The following is a 14555-nucleotide window of genomic DNA, read 5'->3' as shown; positions in this document are numbered from 1 at the left end:
ATGGAATCATGAAATGAAATGGATAGGATGCCCTCAGTGATGTTAAATTTAAAAATTGTTTTTCATGTATTCATTTTTATATTTATATGTATTTATATTTATATTTACTTATATTTCTTTTTACTTATTTTTATTTATATTTTTACTTATTTCTTTATTTATAGACAAGGTCCTGTTCTGTGGCCTAGGCTGGAATCCAGTGGTGCATTCACAGTTCACTGCAGCCTCGAGCAAACCTCCCACCTCAGCTTCCCATGTAGCTGGGAGCCTAGATGTGCACCACTACACCTGGTTAATATTTTATTATTTGTGGAGATGGAGTCTTGCTATGCTGCCCAGGCTGGTCTCAAACTCCTGGGCTCAAGCAATCCTCCTGCCTTGGCATCCCAAAATGCTGGGATTACAGACATGAGCCACAGTGCCCAATCTATTTATTTATTTATATATTTAATAAAGACAAGGTCTCACTATGTTGCCCAGGCTGGTCTTAAACTCCTGGCCTCAAATGATTCTCCAAACTTGGCCTCTCAAAATGTTGGGATTACAGGTATGAGCCACCATGCCTGGCCTAAAAATAGTATTATATTTTTGTATTATATAATTTTCAATTAGGTAATATGAATATTCTGTACAGGAAATATGCCCTTAATTACACAGGAATAAACATTTGTTACACTGAGGAAAATCTAATAGAGCTAAAAATAAAAATTAATTTGGAAAGGTCATTACATACTCATACATTCTTATGCTTATACATTCTTTCATATATTCATATATTCTTTTAACAGTATCAGTGGTTTGGAGTTATGTGTACAAAACCATGACCTATATGTAATACAACTAGTAACAGGCTAATAACTAATAACTAATACAACTAATAATTACAATTCAAGGCATATTATATACAAAGCTTTAACCTCTCATCATCAGATTTTGTTTTTTTTACTTTCTGTTTTGGCAGATACTATGAACACAACATTCAACTCACAGACACTATGGAGCCCTTACTAAGCACAAAGCACTGTGAAAGGCCAGGGCTAGGACAGAACTGAGACAGGGCCAGGGCTAGGACAGAACTGAGACAGGGCCAGGGATAGGACAGAACTGGGGCAGGGTCATGGCCAGAGAAAAACCAGGGGCAGGGTCAGAGCCAGGGACATGACAGGACCAAGGCCAGGGCCAGAAGCAGGGCAGAACCAGGGCCAGGGCAGGGACATGGCAGGATCAGGGCCAGCAGAAGGCCAGAGCAGGGCTAGGGTAGCACAGGGCCAAGGCAGGGCAGGGTCAGTGTAGAGCAAGGAATGGGCCAGGGTATGGCAGGGCAGGCACAGGGAGGTCCAGGGCCAGAGCCAGGTCCAGGACATGGACACGGCAGGGCCACAAACATGGCAGGACCAGAAAGGGGACAGGGCAAGGGCAAGGCCAGAGAAGGACCATGGAAAAAACATGGCCAGGGAGGGTCCAGGGCAAGGGTAAGGCCAGGGCAGAACCAGAGCCAGGGCAGGTCAAAGGCAGTCAGGCCAGGGCAGGGCAAGGCCAGGGTAGGGCAGGGCCAGTGTAGGGTGAGGGTAGAGCCAGGGCGAGTTCAGGGCCAGGGCAGGACTAAGACAGCACAGGGCCAAGGCGGGGCCAGGGCAGGGCCAAAGGAGGGGCCAGGGTCAAGCATGGCCAGTGTGGGGCCTGGGGATTGTCAGGGCCAGGGCCAGGGTCAGGGACAGGGCCAGAGCAAGGGCAGGGCCAGGGAGAAGGCAGAACCAGAGACCATCCAGAGCAAGGGCAGGGCCAGGACAGAACCAGGACCAGGACAAGGCAAAGCCAAGGCCAGGGCAGGACAAGGCCAGGGCAGGGCAAAGCCAGGGTAGAAAAGGCCAGGGTAGGGCCAGGCCAGGGTAGGAGAAGGCCATGGTAGGGCCAAGGCCAAGACAGGGCAGGGCTAGGGTAGCACAGGGCATGGCCAAAAACAGGGCAAGGCCATAGCAGTGGCAGGACTAGCAACAGGGCCAGGGCAAGTGCTGGACCAGAGCATGCTGGGGACAATACAGGGCCAGGACAGAGGATGGCAAGGCAGGTCCAGGGCCATTTCATGGACTCGGTAGGCCTGGGGTCAGGCCATGGCAGGGCAAGGGCAAGGCCAAGGAGAAGGCAGGGCCGGGGCCAAGGCAGTGCCAGGGCAGGGCAGGACTAGTGCAGGGTCAATGCAGGGTGAGGGCAAGGGCAGGGCAGGACCAAGGAAGGGCCAGGAGAGGGCCAGGGCAATGTCAGGGCCAGAACAAGTGTATGGCTGGGGCCAGGAATATGGTAGGACCAGGGCTGGGCCCAGGCTGGGACACGCAGGACAGAGCATGGCCTGTGCAAGGCAGGGCCAGAGCCAGGCCGTAGAGATGGGAGAGCAACACCAAGGCAGAGTCAGGGGAGATCCAGGGCTGAGCAGGGTCAGGGCAGGTCCAGAGTTGAGGCAGAGCTAGGGCCCAGGCAGGGCCATGGCAGTGCCAGGGAAGAGGAGGGCAAGGCAATGCAGGACTGGGCCAGGGCAGGGCCAGAAGCAGGACCCGGCCAGGGCCAATGCTCAGGCCAGGGACACAGCATGAGAGGAAGTGCCAGAGAAGGGCTGGGCCAACGTTGGGGCAGGGCAAATCAGGCCAGGACATCTCCAAGTCCAGCTCTGGCCCTGCCTTGGCCCTGGCCCCTTCCTGGCCTGACCTTGTCCCTGGCCCTGCCCTATCCATGCCCTGTGTGTTTGACCAGTGTTTTCTAACCAGCATCCTACAAGAAACTTAAATCAGCTCTTTTTGTGCATTTTTAGTAGAGATGGGGTTTCACAATGTTGCCCAGGCTGGTTCCAAACTCCTGAGCTCAAGCCATCTGCCTGCCTTGGCCTCCCAAAGTGCTGGGATTACAAGAGTAATCTGGCCAAGTATTTAACTTCTTTATGCCTGTTTCCTACATTTGGAAAATTGGGATGCTTTAAGTACCTAGCACATAGAATTATTGTGAGAATCAATGCCTCACATGTTTACATATTGATAAAATTATACTCATAGAACACTACTGGAAGTAAAGATAGTATTAGTTAAAATTTAGTGACTATTTACTGCAATTATTACTATTACAAACAACATAGTATAGACATTATTACTACTACTATAGTTATCTTAAAAATCTAAAATAAAAATTTTACACAATAGCCTAATGTAATCTCTCCTGCTCTGCCCTGGCTCAGCCCTAGTGCCGGCTCTGCCCCTAGTCCTACCACATCCCTGGCCCTGACCCTTCCCTGGTCCTGCCACTGCCCTGGCCCTTCCCATCTTCAGGCCTTACCATGGCCCTACCCTGGTCCTGACCCTGCCCTGGTCTGGTCCTGACCCTAGCCCTACCCCAGAGAAGGGGTATGGCAGAGCCAGGGAAGGGCCGGGGCAAATAAGGGACAGGACACATGCAAATACAGGAAAGGGCCAGGGCCATGACAGAGCCAGGGCAAGTCCTCGTCAGGGCCAGGTTCCAGGCCAGGGCCAGGCGAGTCATGGCAGGGTCACCGTATGGCCACGGTCCAGGCCAAAGCCAAGGCAGGGGCAGGGTCAGGCCTGCATAACAGCAGGACCAGAGCCAGTGATACGGCAGGGCCAGGGCTGTGCCAGGACAGAACAAGAGCAGAGCAGGGCAGGACCAGAGCCAGGCCAGAGAGAGAGTAGGGCAAATGCCAACGCAAGGCCAGGGTAGTGCCAGGGCTGAGGCAAGGTCAGGGAAGGTCCAGGGCTGAGTCAAGGCTAGAACCAAGACAGGGGCAAAGGCCGGGGCAGATCTAAGGCACAAGCAAGGCAGGCTAGGGCAGGGCAATGGCAAGACCAGGCCACGGCAGGGCCAGCCCAGGATAGAACAGGGCACAGGCAGGGCAGGGCACAGGGCCACGGCTGGGGCAGGACAAGGACCAGGACCAGGGTCCAGGCCAGGGCAGGCGTATGGCCAGGGCAGAGGTAGGGCGAGAGCCAGGGTCTGGGAAGGACCAAGGCAGGTCCATTGCAGGGCCAGGGTTCAGACCAGGGCCAGAGCAGGGACGGGGCAGGGCCAGGGCCAGGACCAGGAAAGGGCAGTGTCAGGACAAGGGCCATGGCAGGACCAGCAATGGGGCTAGGGCCAGGACAGGGACAGGGACAGGGTCAGGGCTAGGGCCAGAATAGCATGCCAGGGTAGAGCCAGGCCAAATTAGGGCCCGGACAGGGTCAGGACCATGGCTGGGCCAGGGTGTGGCCTTAAGTAGCGAAGGGCCAGAGCCAGGGTCCATGCCAGTGCCAGTGCCGGTCCAGGGCAGAGGCAGGGCCATGGCCAGGTCTAGGACCAGGCTGGGGCAGGGCCAAGGTCTGGGTCAGGGTCAGCACAAGACCAGGACAGAGCCAGGGGAGGGACAGGGCCATGGTAGGGCCAGGTTGAATCAGGGATAAGACACCCGCAAATCCACTTCAGGGCCAGGGTCACGGCAGGGCCAGTTCAGGGCCACAGCCAAGACAGGGCCAGACAGGGCCAGGGCCAGGGCTGTCAGGATCATTGGCAGGGCCAGGGCCATGGCAGGACCAGGGTCAGGAGCAGGGGTCAATGCCAGGCCAAGGCCACAGATAGGACCACATCTGTGCTAGGGCCAGGGTGAGGGCCAAGGCAGGGTCAGGGCAGGGCCAAAGGGAGGGCAGGGCCAAAGGGAGGGCAGGGCCACGGCAGGGTGGAGCAGGCCCAGGGTAGCACAGGGTTAAGGCAGGGCACAACCAACCAGGGTAGGCCTATGGCTGGGGCTGGGGCAGGGCCAGGGCCGAGGCAGGGCCAGAGCCAGGGCAGGGCCAAGACAGTGGCAGCTCCAGGGCAGGGCCAGGGATAGGACCACAGACATGTCCAAGGCCTGTGCCAGGGCAAGGGCAAGGGCAGGGGCAGGGCCAGGGTCATCTAAGAACCAGGGACAAAGCCAGGCCCAGAGCAGGGCCAGGACAGGTACCTGGCAGGGCTAGGGTCTGGGACAGGGCCATGGCAGGGCCAGGGCCACAACCAGGTCTGTGCTATGGCCAGGTCCAACACAGTGCCCAGGTGAGGCTAGGGTGAAGGCCAAGGTAGGGCCAGGGCAGGGTCAAAGCCAGGCTAGAGCCAAGGCAGGGCCAGGGCAGGCAAGGCAGGGTCAGGAAAGCATAGGACCAAGACAGGGCAGGGCCAGGGAACAGCCAGGGCAGGGCCAGGGACAGGGCCAGGCCATAGTGAGGGCAGGGCAAAAGCCAAGGCAGGGTCAGGGCAGGTCCAGGGAGCAGGCAGCACCAAGCGGGGCCAAGGCACAACCAGCGCAGGGTAAGGCAGGGCAACGGCACCACTGGGCCATGACAGGGCAAGGTCAGTGCCAGGAGAGGGCAGAACAGGCAGGCCCATGGTGGGGCCAGGGCAGGGATGGGCCAAAGCAGGGCCAGGACATGTCCAAGGCCAGATGAGGGCCAGAACAGGAGCAGGAACATGACCATTGGCAAGGCCAGTGCCATGACAGGACCAGGGTCAGGACAAGGGGCAGGGCCAGAGCCAAGGCCAGGCTAGCGCAGGTTCAGGGCAGGGCCAGTGCCAGGGCTAGACCAGGGCAGGGACAGGGTAGCACAGGGCCAAGACAGGGTCAGGATGGGATCAGAGCAGGACAGGGCCGAGACAGTCCAGGTTAACAGTAGGGCAGGTATAGGGCAAGGCAGGGCAATACAGGGCCAGATCCACGGCAGGGGCAGGGCAAAACCAGGCCCATTGCCAATGCACCGGCCCTCCCTACAAGGCTCCTACCACCTGGCCACTGCTGCAGCCCGTCCATCGCTGTAAGCCTGACTCCCAACCCTGGCTGCAGCCGCCTGCCCTCCTAGCGCGGCCGCTCTCCTACTGCCCTGGCGCAGCGCACTGCCGTCTCCATCGCTGCCACCCACCTGCAGTGAGGTGAGCCGTGGTGTCGCAGGCTCTAGGTGTCTCCTCCTCCTCCTGGCATGGAGCAGCTGGACGGGCAAAGCCAGAAAAGCCTAAAGGAAGATGTGAGGGGTGGAAGGGTTAGAGCCTCAACTTGTCATGCCGACCACTGGGTGGCAGGGGCCAGTTTCAACAAAGGCACTCACACCCATCCTCCAAAGTCCAGCTTCTCCTTTTGGCCCAAGGTGGCCAGGAACTGGGGTCTGGGGTGGGTGCTGGAGACACCACAGCACCCAGCTCCCCACTCCACAGGAACCATTGGGCCCACCGGGGCTGCACTCCTCGGGGAGCAGGAGAAGCAGAAAAATTCAGACCCTGCCAGCCCTCTGCACCCAGGTGCCAATTCCTGTTCCGGACGCCTCCACACACACGGCCCTGTCCCCCGTGGTGTCCCCAGGGGTGCCTGGCAGCCTCTGAGGCACAGACCCAGAGTGCACAGGCCCAGGAGCCATGGTGGGTGTGGGGGCTCTGCCATGTTCAGGATTCCCACGCAAACGCTGAGCGCCTGCCACACTCCAGTATGACCAAGAGTAGGTCGCCCTCTGGAGTGTGGAGTCAGGGAGAGATGAACCACTCCTTCCTTGGATGCCAACTCTGCTGACCGCTGCCAGCAGTGCAGCCCCTGATAGCACCCAACTCACCCCCCTCCACGGCTAGTCCTCCCCTCAATAGCGCCCCCCACCTCCATCCCCCAATGCCGCCAGTAGTGTATACCTGATAGTGCCCTAACCTGTCCTCCTCCATGGGCATTGCAGCCCCAGAAAGCGCCCATAACCCACCCTCCCTGCCGTGGGTAGTGCAGCCCTGTACAGTGCTACCAACCAGTACCCCTAAAGCAGGCAATGACACCCTGGATAGCACCCCCAACCCACCCCACACTGCGAACCCACCCAGTGGGACCCCGACCCTGACACCTAACCCCTGACCCTGACCCCTAATCCCTGACCCTAACTCTAACCCCTAAACCTAACCCTAACCCCTAAACCCAACCCTTACCCTCACTCTAAAGCAACCCTAACCCCTAATACCTAACCCCTAACCTCTTAACCCCTAACTCTAAACGTTGACTCCTAACTCCTAACTCTGACCCCAACCCCTATCTCCAACCTCTAACCATAAACTTAACCCCTAACCCCTAACCCTAACACCAACCTTAACCCTAGGTTCGTTACTACGTTTGTATTGACTACGTCAATGTTGATTATTATGGTCTCTGTCTTAGGACTGCACGGCAGCGAGCGGATTGCGGATCTTATATTAATATTTTTGTATTGAGGCAGGGCATTAGCATTACAGGTGCTTGTTACATGAGCAATGGGGGTGTCATATTTTGGATGTCATGTCTGCATTAGGAATGCTGCATTTGTCTTCCGAGGCTGCCGTGTGGATCTCGCACTGCGGCCGCCTCGCCTTGGCTGGGGAGAACCTCGGTGGGCAGGATTCAGAGGGGCTTTTGGTTTCCCGTTTTCTACACTGAACCCTTCTAACTGTTCTCTGACCCTGATTATTCAGGGCTGCAAACAGGAAGGATTTTACTCACCGTCGATGCGGCCCCGAGTTGTCCCAAAGCGAGGCAGTGCCCCCAAGGTCTGTGCTGAGGAAAACGTTGCTCTGCCTTAGCGGTGTCCCCCGGGTCTGTGCTGAGCAGAACGCAGCTCCGCCCTCGCGGTGCCGCCGGCCCGCCCGGGTCTGTGCTGAGGAGAACACTGCTCCGCCTTCGCTGTACCTCCGAAGTCTGTGCAGAGGAAAAGTCAGCTCCACCCTCGCGATGCTCTCCCGGTCTGTGCTGAGGAGAACGCAGCTCCACCCCCGCAAAGACGCACAGCGCCGGCGCAGGCGCAGAGAGGCGCACATAGGTTAATGGCATGTTTTGGAAAATGATATTAAAAGTGTAATTCAGATGAATGCTAAGATTAAAGATGAATGGGCTTTCATATTAAGCATCAATATGACAATCCTAAAGGGAAGCATGATTTTCAAATGTACCTCCTTGTAAGCAGGATAATTCAGAAATGCACAATGCATATTAGATATGGGATTTGAGTCGTAGTGTATTTCTCTAAGAAGGTAATTTATTGTACGTTCACATCCACCCCACTCAATATGCAGAGTTTAAGATGCAATGGCCAGAAGACATGAACGTGTCACTAGGAAGATGTGGACGTGGGCTCTGGGACTGTTGATGATGACTGTGGTCTTTTGGGGTCATCAGGGGAATGGACAAGGCCAAGGTAAGTGCAAGGATATTCTAATTCTTTGAGAGTTGGATGTGAATTTCACTTTATGATGAAATTATGTGAGTCTTTGGTTTGATGTTTAAGCAATTTATTGTAATCGTCCCCCAGGTTTTTGTTACGGGGTATTGTAATGCCTCTGCACCAGTTAAATTGAAATACAATTAGATGTGAGTAAATGCATCAAGATTGAAGCCATCTTTCTGAAATTGGCTTTTCTCTGTTGTAATTGATTATATATATGTATATATATATATATGTAAGATATTATGAGGCTATATATATGTCTGTGTGTGTTTTGGGTGGGTGCGTATGCGTATGAGTTTGTGTGTGTGGTATTTTACAAGAACACGTAGCATATAAAGTTGTTGTGATTTTGAAGAAAAGCTTTTCGATGTTTGTTTCTTTAGGGTTTTTATGTTTTACATTTAAAAATTTCAAGAACCTGTTCTTAAAGGATGAGATGTTCTTTAGAAATTAAATGAAAAATGGACATTTCTCATTCTTCTGCCAAGTGTATTTTGGGGAAATTAATGATAGAGTGGAGCTGCAAGGTTGTAACATCCTGAAATGTCTGTTGGAGAGTAGAAAAGGGCCATAGATTTTGTAATAAGGCTTTCAATACTGATTTGATCAATAGCTGTATGGAGTGGTTTGTGCCAAATCTAGTATCTGTGAATGTATTTTGTGATAAGTATTGTATTATTTTTGGAGGTGTGTTGCCTACTCAGATACAAATTGCAATTCTGTATTTTATGGGATAAAACGTCCTGACACCCCTGAAATTTTATTTTCCTTTTGGGACAAGTATATTTGGCATTGATTTTCTGCATTTTCAAGGCTTGAAATGAATCTGTGAGCAGGAAGTTCACAGAGTTTATTTCAAGGGATAGGTATATTTCTCCAGATGCATTGTTTAAAAAACTGGTTCTACCCACATGATTTATGGGCAAACTTCCTTTTTCTTCTTGTATACCATATTTTCTGCCTTGGTGTTCATTAAACAGATGCTGTGTTCTATATAAAGGGTAAAATGAACTAGGCTTAAAAGCCATTTTAAAGGGGCTTATTATGTTTTGATGCGTTGTTTTGAATCCATGGGCACCTGGGCACTGAGTTTGTAATGTGGAAAAACAAACCAGAGACTGCCGGGGAAAAAAATGGTACATTGAACACATGTGTGTAATTTTGCTCTATTTTGAAACTCCTTAATCCACAATTTATAGTCTGAATTGTATTAATCCCAAAATCCATATGTTGAAGACTTAACCCCCAGTACCTCAGAATGTAACCATATTTTGAGATGCTTTTAAAGAGTTAAAGTTGGCAAGGCATGGTGGCTCATGCCTGTAATCCCAGCACTTTAGGAGGCCAAGGTGGGCAAATCACTCTAGGCCGGGAGTTCAAGACCAGCCTGACCAACATGATAAAACATCGTCTCTACTAAAATTACAAAAATTAGCCAGGTGTGGTTGCACACGCTTGTAATCCCAGCTCCTCAGGAGGCTGAGGCATGAGAATTGCTTGAACCAGGGACGTGGAGGTTGCAGTGAGCCAAGATCACACCCCTGCACTACAGCCTGGGTGACAGAGAGAGACCCTATGTCAAAAGAATAAAAATTTTACAAATCAATAAAAAATAAAGAGTTAAAATGATTAATGTGAGGCTGTTGGGATGGGCCTTAATACAATCTGACTGTTGTCTTGTAAGAAGGGGAAATTTGGGCTCACAAAGGGATACTGGGGTTGTGTGAGAATAGAAGAAAGACCACGTGGGCCGGGCACTGTGGCTCACACCTATAAGCCCAGCACTTTGGGAGGTCGAGGCAGGTGGATTACCTGCGGCCAGGAGTTCGAGACCAGCCTGGCCAACATGGTGAAACCCCATCTCTACTAAAAATACAAAAATTAGCCAGGCGTGGTGGCAGGCGCCTGTAATCCCAGCCACTCGGGAGGCTGAGGCAGGAGAATCACTTGAATCTGGGAGGCGGAAATTGCAGTGAGCCGAGATCATGCCATTGTACTCCAGCCTGGGGGACAAGAGTGAGACTTCGTCTCAAAAAAAAACAAAAAACAAAAAGAACATGTGAAGATATAGAGTGAACATGGCCATCTGTAAAGCCAAGAAGAGAGGCCCTAGAATCAAATCAACCCTGCCAGTACCTTAACATTGAACTTTCAGCCTGCAGAACTGTGAGATAACTAATTGATATTGTTTAAGCCACCCAGTTCATGGTATTTTGTTAGGGCAGCAGCCATAGCATATTAATGCACAGAAAAGGAATTTTTTTTATTTATTTTTTTGAAATGGAGTCTCACTCTGTCACCCAGGCTGGAGTGCAGTGGTGTGATCTTGGCTCACTGCAACTTTTGCCTCCCAGGTTCAAATGATTCTCCTGCTTCTGCCTTCTGAGTAGCTGGGACTACAGGTACAGGCCATCACGCCCAGCTAATTTTTTTGCATATTTTAGTAAACATGGGGTTTCACCATGTTAGCCAGGCTGGTTACCAACTCCTGACCTCAGGTCATCCGCTTACCTCGGCCTCCCAAAGTGTTTGGATTACAGGCATGAGCCACCATGCCTAGCCATACTTATTTTTTAATTAAAAACATTTTTTTAATATAAAGGAGAGGTCTCAAAATGTTGCCCAGGGTGGTCTCAACCTCCTGGGTTCAAGTGATCCTTCTGCCTTGGCCTCCAAAAGTGTTGGGATTACAGGCATCAGCAACCATTCCCAGCCCATGGTTTTGTTTCTTTGTTTGTATTTTTTTGTGACAGGGTCTCTCTATCACCCAGGCTGGAGTGCAGTGGCTGCTCACTGCAGCTGAAACCTACTGGGCTCATGTGATCCTCCCACCTCAGTCACCTGAGTACCTGGGATGACAAGTGTGTGCCACTAAGTCTGACTAATTTTTACAATTTTTCGCAGAGACAAGGTTTCACTGTGTTGCCCAGGGTGATCCTGAACTTCTGGGCTCAAACAATCCTCCTGCCTTAGCCTCCTGAAGTGTTGGCCCATAGTTTTAAGTAGTAACTCCTTTTCTGTACTTCTGAAGTTTTTATCATCTATGTGTAGTGATGCCACATGAATTTGATTAAAGTATAGATTATTTTCATAATTCTTGGCATACTATGTTTTGTCTGTTTTTACTTGTTTTTTTTCTTCTTTGAGACAAGGTCTTGCTCAGTCACCCAGGCTGGAGTGTAGTGGTGTGATCATGGCTCACCACAGCATTGACCTCCCTGAACAGTTGATCTTTTACCTCAGCCCCCCAAATAGCTGGGACCACAGGTGTGCACCACCAAACCTGCCTAATTTTTATATTTTTTGTAGGGATGAGGTTTCGCCAAGTTACCCAGGCTGGTCTCAAACTCCTGGGCTCAAGCAAACCCAAAGTACTGGCCCTACAGGCATGAGCTACCTTGCCTAGCTAGTAATTTTTGTTTGTTTTTGTTGTTTTTTTTTTTTTTTTTTTTTTTGAGACAGAGTCTCTCCTTGTCACCCAGGCTGGAGTGCAATGGCATGATCTTGGCTCACTGCAACCTCTGCCTCCTGGGTTCAAATGATTCTCCTGCCTCAGCCTCCTGAGTAGCTCTGCTTCCCAAAGTGCTGGGATTACACGTGTGAGCCACCATGCCTGGCCCTGGCTAAGTTTTTAATAGTGATTATAATTACAAGTAAATGTGTAACATATGTTTGCAAAAATATTAAGTGAACTAGCCTGGGCGTGGTGGCTCACACCTGTAATCCCAGCACTTTGGGAGGCCGAGGCAGGCGGATCACGAGGTCAGGAGTTCGAGACAAACCTGGCTAGCATGGTGAAACCCCATCTCTACTAAAAATACAAAAATTAGCCAGGCATGGTGGTGTGTGCCTGTAATCCTAGCTACTCAGGAGGCTGAAGTAGGAGAATTGCTGTCAGGAGGCAGAGGTTGCAGTGAGCCAAGATCGTGCCACTGCACTCCAGCCTAGTCAACAAAATGAGACTCCATCTCAAAAAAAGTGTATACATATACATATATATATGTATATATATTAAGTGAACTTTCCAAAAAATGTGGATTTCAGCCAAGTGCAGTAGCACACTCATATAGTCCTAGCTACTCAGAAGGCTAAAGCCTTCACTTGATAGCGTTATTGAGAAATATAAGCCTGTGTTCAAAAGAGACTTTTCATTCCTTTTAAAAATGTCACTTCTGTTTTTATTAACTAGTGATGAGGCATATCTTCTTCTTGTTGTTTTTCTGGTTTTTTCTTCTTCTTTTTTTTTTTTTTTTTTGAGACACAGTCTCACTCACTCACTCTGTTGCCCAGGCTAAAGTGCAGTGGCATGATCTCGGCTCACTGCTACCTCTGCCTCCTAGGTTCAAGTGATTCTCCTGCCTCAGCCTCCCGACTAGCTGGGATGATAGGTGCACACCACCATGCCCAGCTAATTTTTGTATTTTTGGTGTAGACGAGGTTTCACCATGTTGGCCAGGCTGATCTTGAACTCCTGAGCTCAGGTGATCCACCCACCTCAGCCTCCTAAAGTGGTGGTATTACAGGCATGAGCCACTATACCTGGCCTTGATGAAGCATATCTTAAATAACAGATGTGGAGTTTGTTTTCTTTTTCTTTTTCTTTCTTTCTTTTTTTTTTTTTTTTTTTTTTGAGACAGGGTCTCACTCTGTGGCCCAGGCTGGAATGCAGTGGCATGATAAAGCTCACTGCAGCCTCAAACTCCTGGGCTTAAGCAATCCTACTACCTTAACCTCTTAAGTAGCTAGGTCTACAGGCACATGCTAGTGTGCCCGGCTCACCTTTAAATTTTTCTAGAAACAGGGTCTCACTCTGTTTCCCAAGGTAGTTTCAAACTCATAGCCTCAAGCATTCCTCCTGCTTTGGCCTCCCAAAATACTGAGATTACAGATGTAAGCCACCGTGCTCAGCCTTAAATAAGATTTTAAGTCTTGAAAATAACCAAATTTCTCTCTTTCCTCTTTCATTTACGAAGTACATCATTTCTAGAATTAAAGATTTTGTCATAAAGACCAGAATATCATCAATATGAAAAGTAATTTCACAGTTGATGGTTCATTTGAATTGTAGCACTCAGTTGTAAAGATACAGGTAGACAGGGTGGCTGGGTGCTGTGGCTCACACCTATAATCCTAGCACTTTGGGAGGCCAAGGTGGGCGAACTACCTGAGGTTGAGAGTTCCAGATCAGACTGACCAACATGGAGAAACCCCATCGCTACTAAAAATACAAAAAAAAAAAATAGCCGGGCGTGGTGGGGCATGCCTGTAATCCCAGTTACTCAGGAGGCTGAGGCGGGAGAATCACTTGAACCTGGGAGGCAGAGGTTGTGGTGAGCCAAAATTGCACCATTGCACTCCAGCCTGGGAAACAAGAGCAAAACTCTGTCTAAAAAAAATAAAAAATAAAAAATAAAGTAGACAGGGATGAACACATTTGAAACTGGATATATTTAATGGTGATGTTGCAAGTTATGTATCGTCAGCATGATTTCTTCTACATAAAAAGCACATAAGAAATATTTTACTAGGTTATACAAATCTTATCTTAAATATCTGGGCTTTTTTTATATTTTAGAAAGAAAAAATTTTTTTTTGAGATGGAGTCTCGCTCTGTTGCCCAGGCTGGAGTGCAGTGGTGCGATCTCGGCTCACTGCAAGCTCTGCCTCCTGGGTTCACGCCATTCTCCTGCCTCAGCCTCCTGAGTAGCTGAGACTATAGGCACCCGCCACCACGCCCAGCTAATTTTTTGTATTTTTAGTAGAGACAGGATTTCATCGTGTTAGCCAGGATGGTCTCGATCTCCTGACCTTGTGATCTGCCCACCTCGGCCTCCTGAAGTGCTGGGATTACAGGCATGAGACACTGCACCCGGCCAACATTTTTTATCTGATATCGTGTGTGTTCAATTATTCAGCTAATAACTGTATATTCAGCCTCTTGAAATAAGTTTTAAAGTTATTTTAGATATGATTTCCTTTAAAAAGTAGGAAAAAAATACCTGGAATTCTCTGAACATTTATTTTTTATATGGCAGATATTTACTGCTTTTGGTTACTTTTCATTTAAAAATTTGCATGTGTGTGTTTATTTATGTTTTAAGACAGAGTTTCGCTCTTATTGCCCAGGCTGGAGTGCAATGGCACGATTGCGGCTCACTGAAACCCCCACCTCCCAGGTTCAAGCGATTCTCCTGCCTCAGCCTCCCGAGTAGCTGGGATTACAGGCATGCGCCACCACGCTCGGTTAATTTTTGTATTTTTAGTAGAGACAGGGTTTCTTCATGTTGATCAGGCTGGTCTGAAACTCTCAACCTCAGGTGATACGCCTGCCTCAGC

At 50.1% G+C, this 14555-nt stretch overlaps 1 pseudogene; it reads right to left on the bottom strand.

Moving 5' to 3' along the window:
* Positions 1–1708: 1708 nt before the first annotated feature.
* Positions 1709–2379, bottom strand: LOC129490701 (uncharacterized; annotated as a pseudogene).
* Between the last annotated feature and the right edge of the window lie 12176 nt (positions 2380–14555).

This window comes from Symphalangus syndactylus, chromosome 9 (assembly GCF_028878055.3).
Source record: "Symphalangus syndactylus isolate Jambi chromosome 9, NHGRI_mSymSyn1-v2.1_pri, whole genome shotgun sequence".
Classification (NCBI taxonomy): Eukaryota; Metazoa; Chordata; class Mammalia; order Primates; family Hylobatidae; genus Symphalangus; species Symphalangus syndactylus.
Note: the sequence above shows the minus strand (reverse complement) of the source record. Positions and strands in the feature narration are given on the sequence as shown.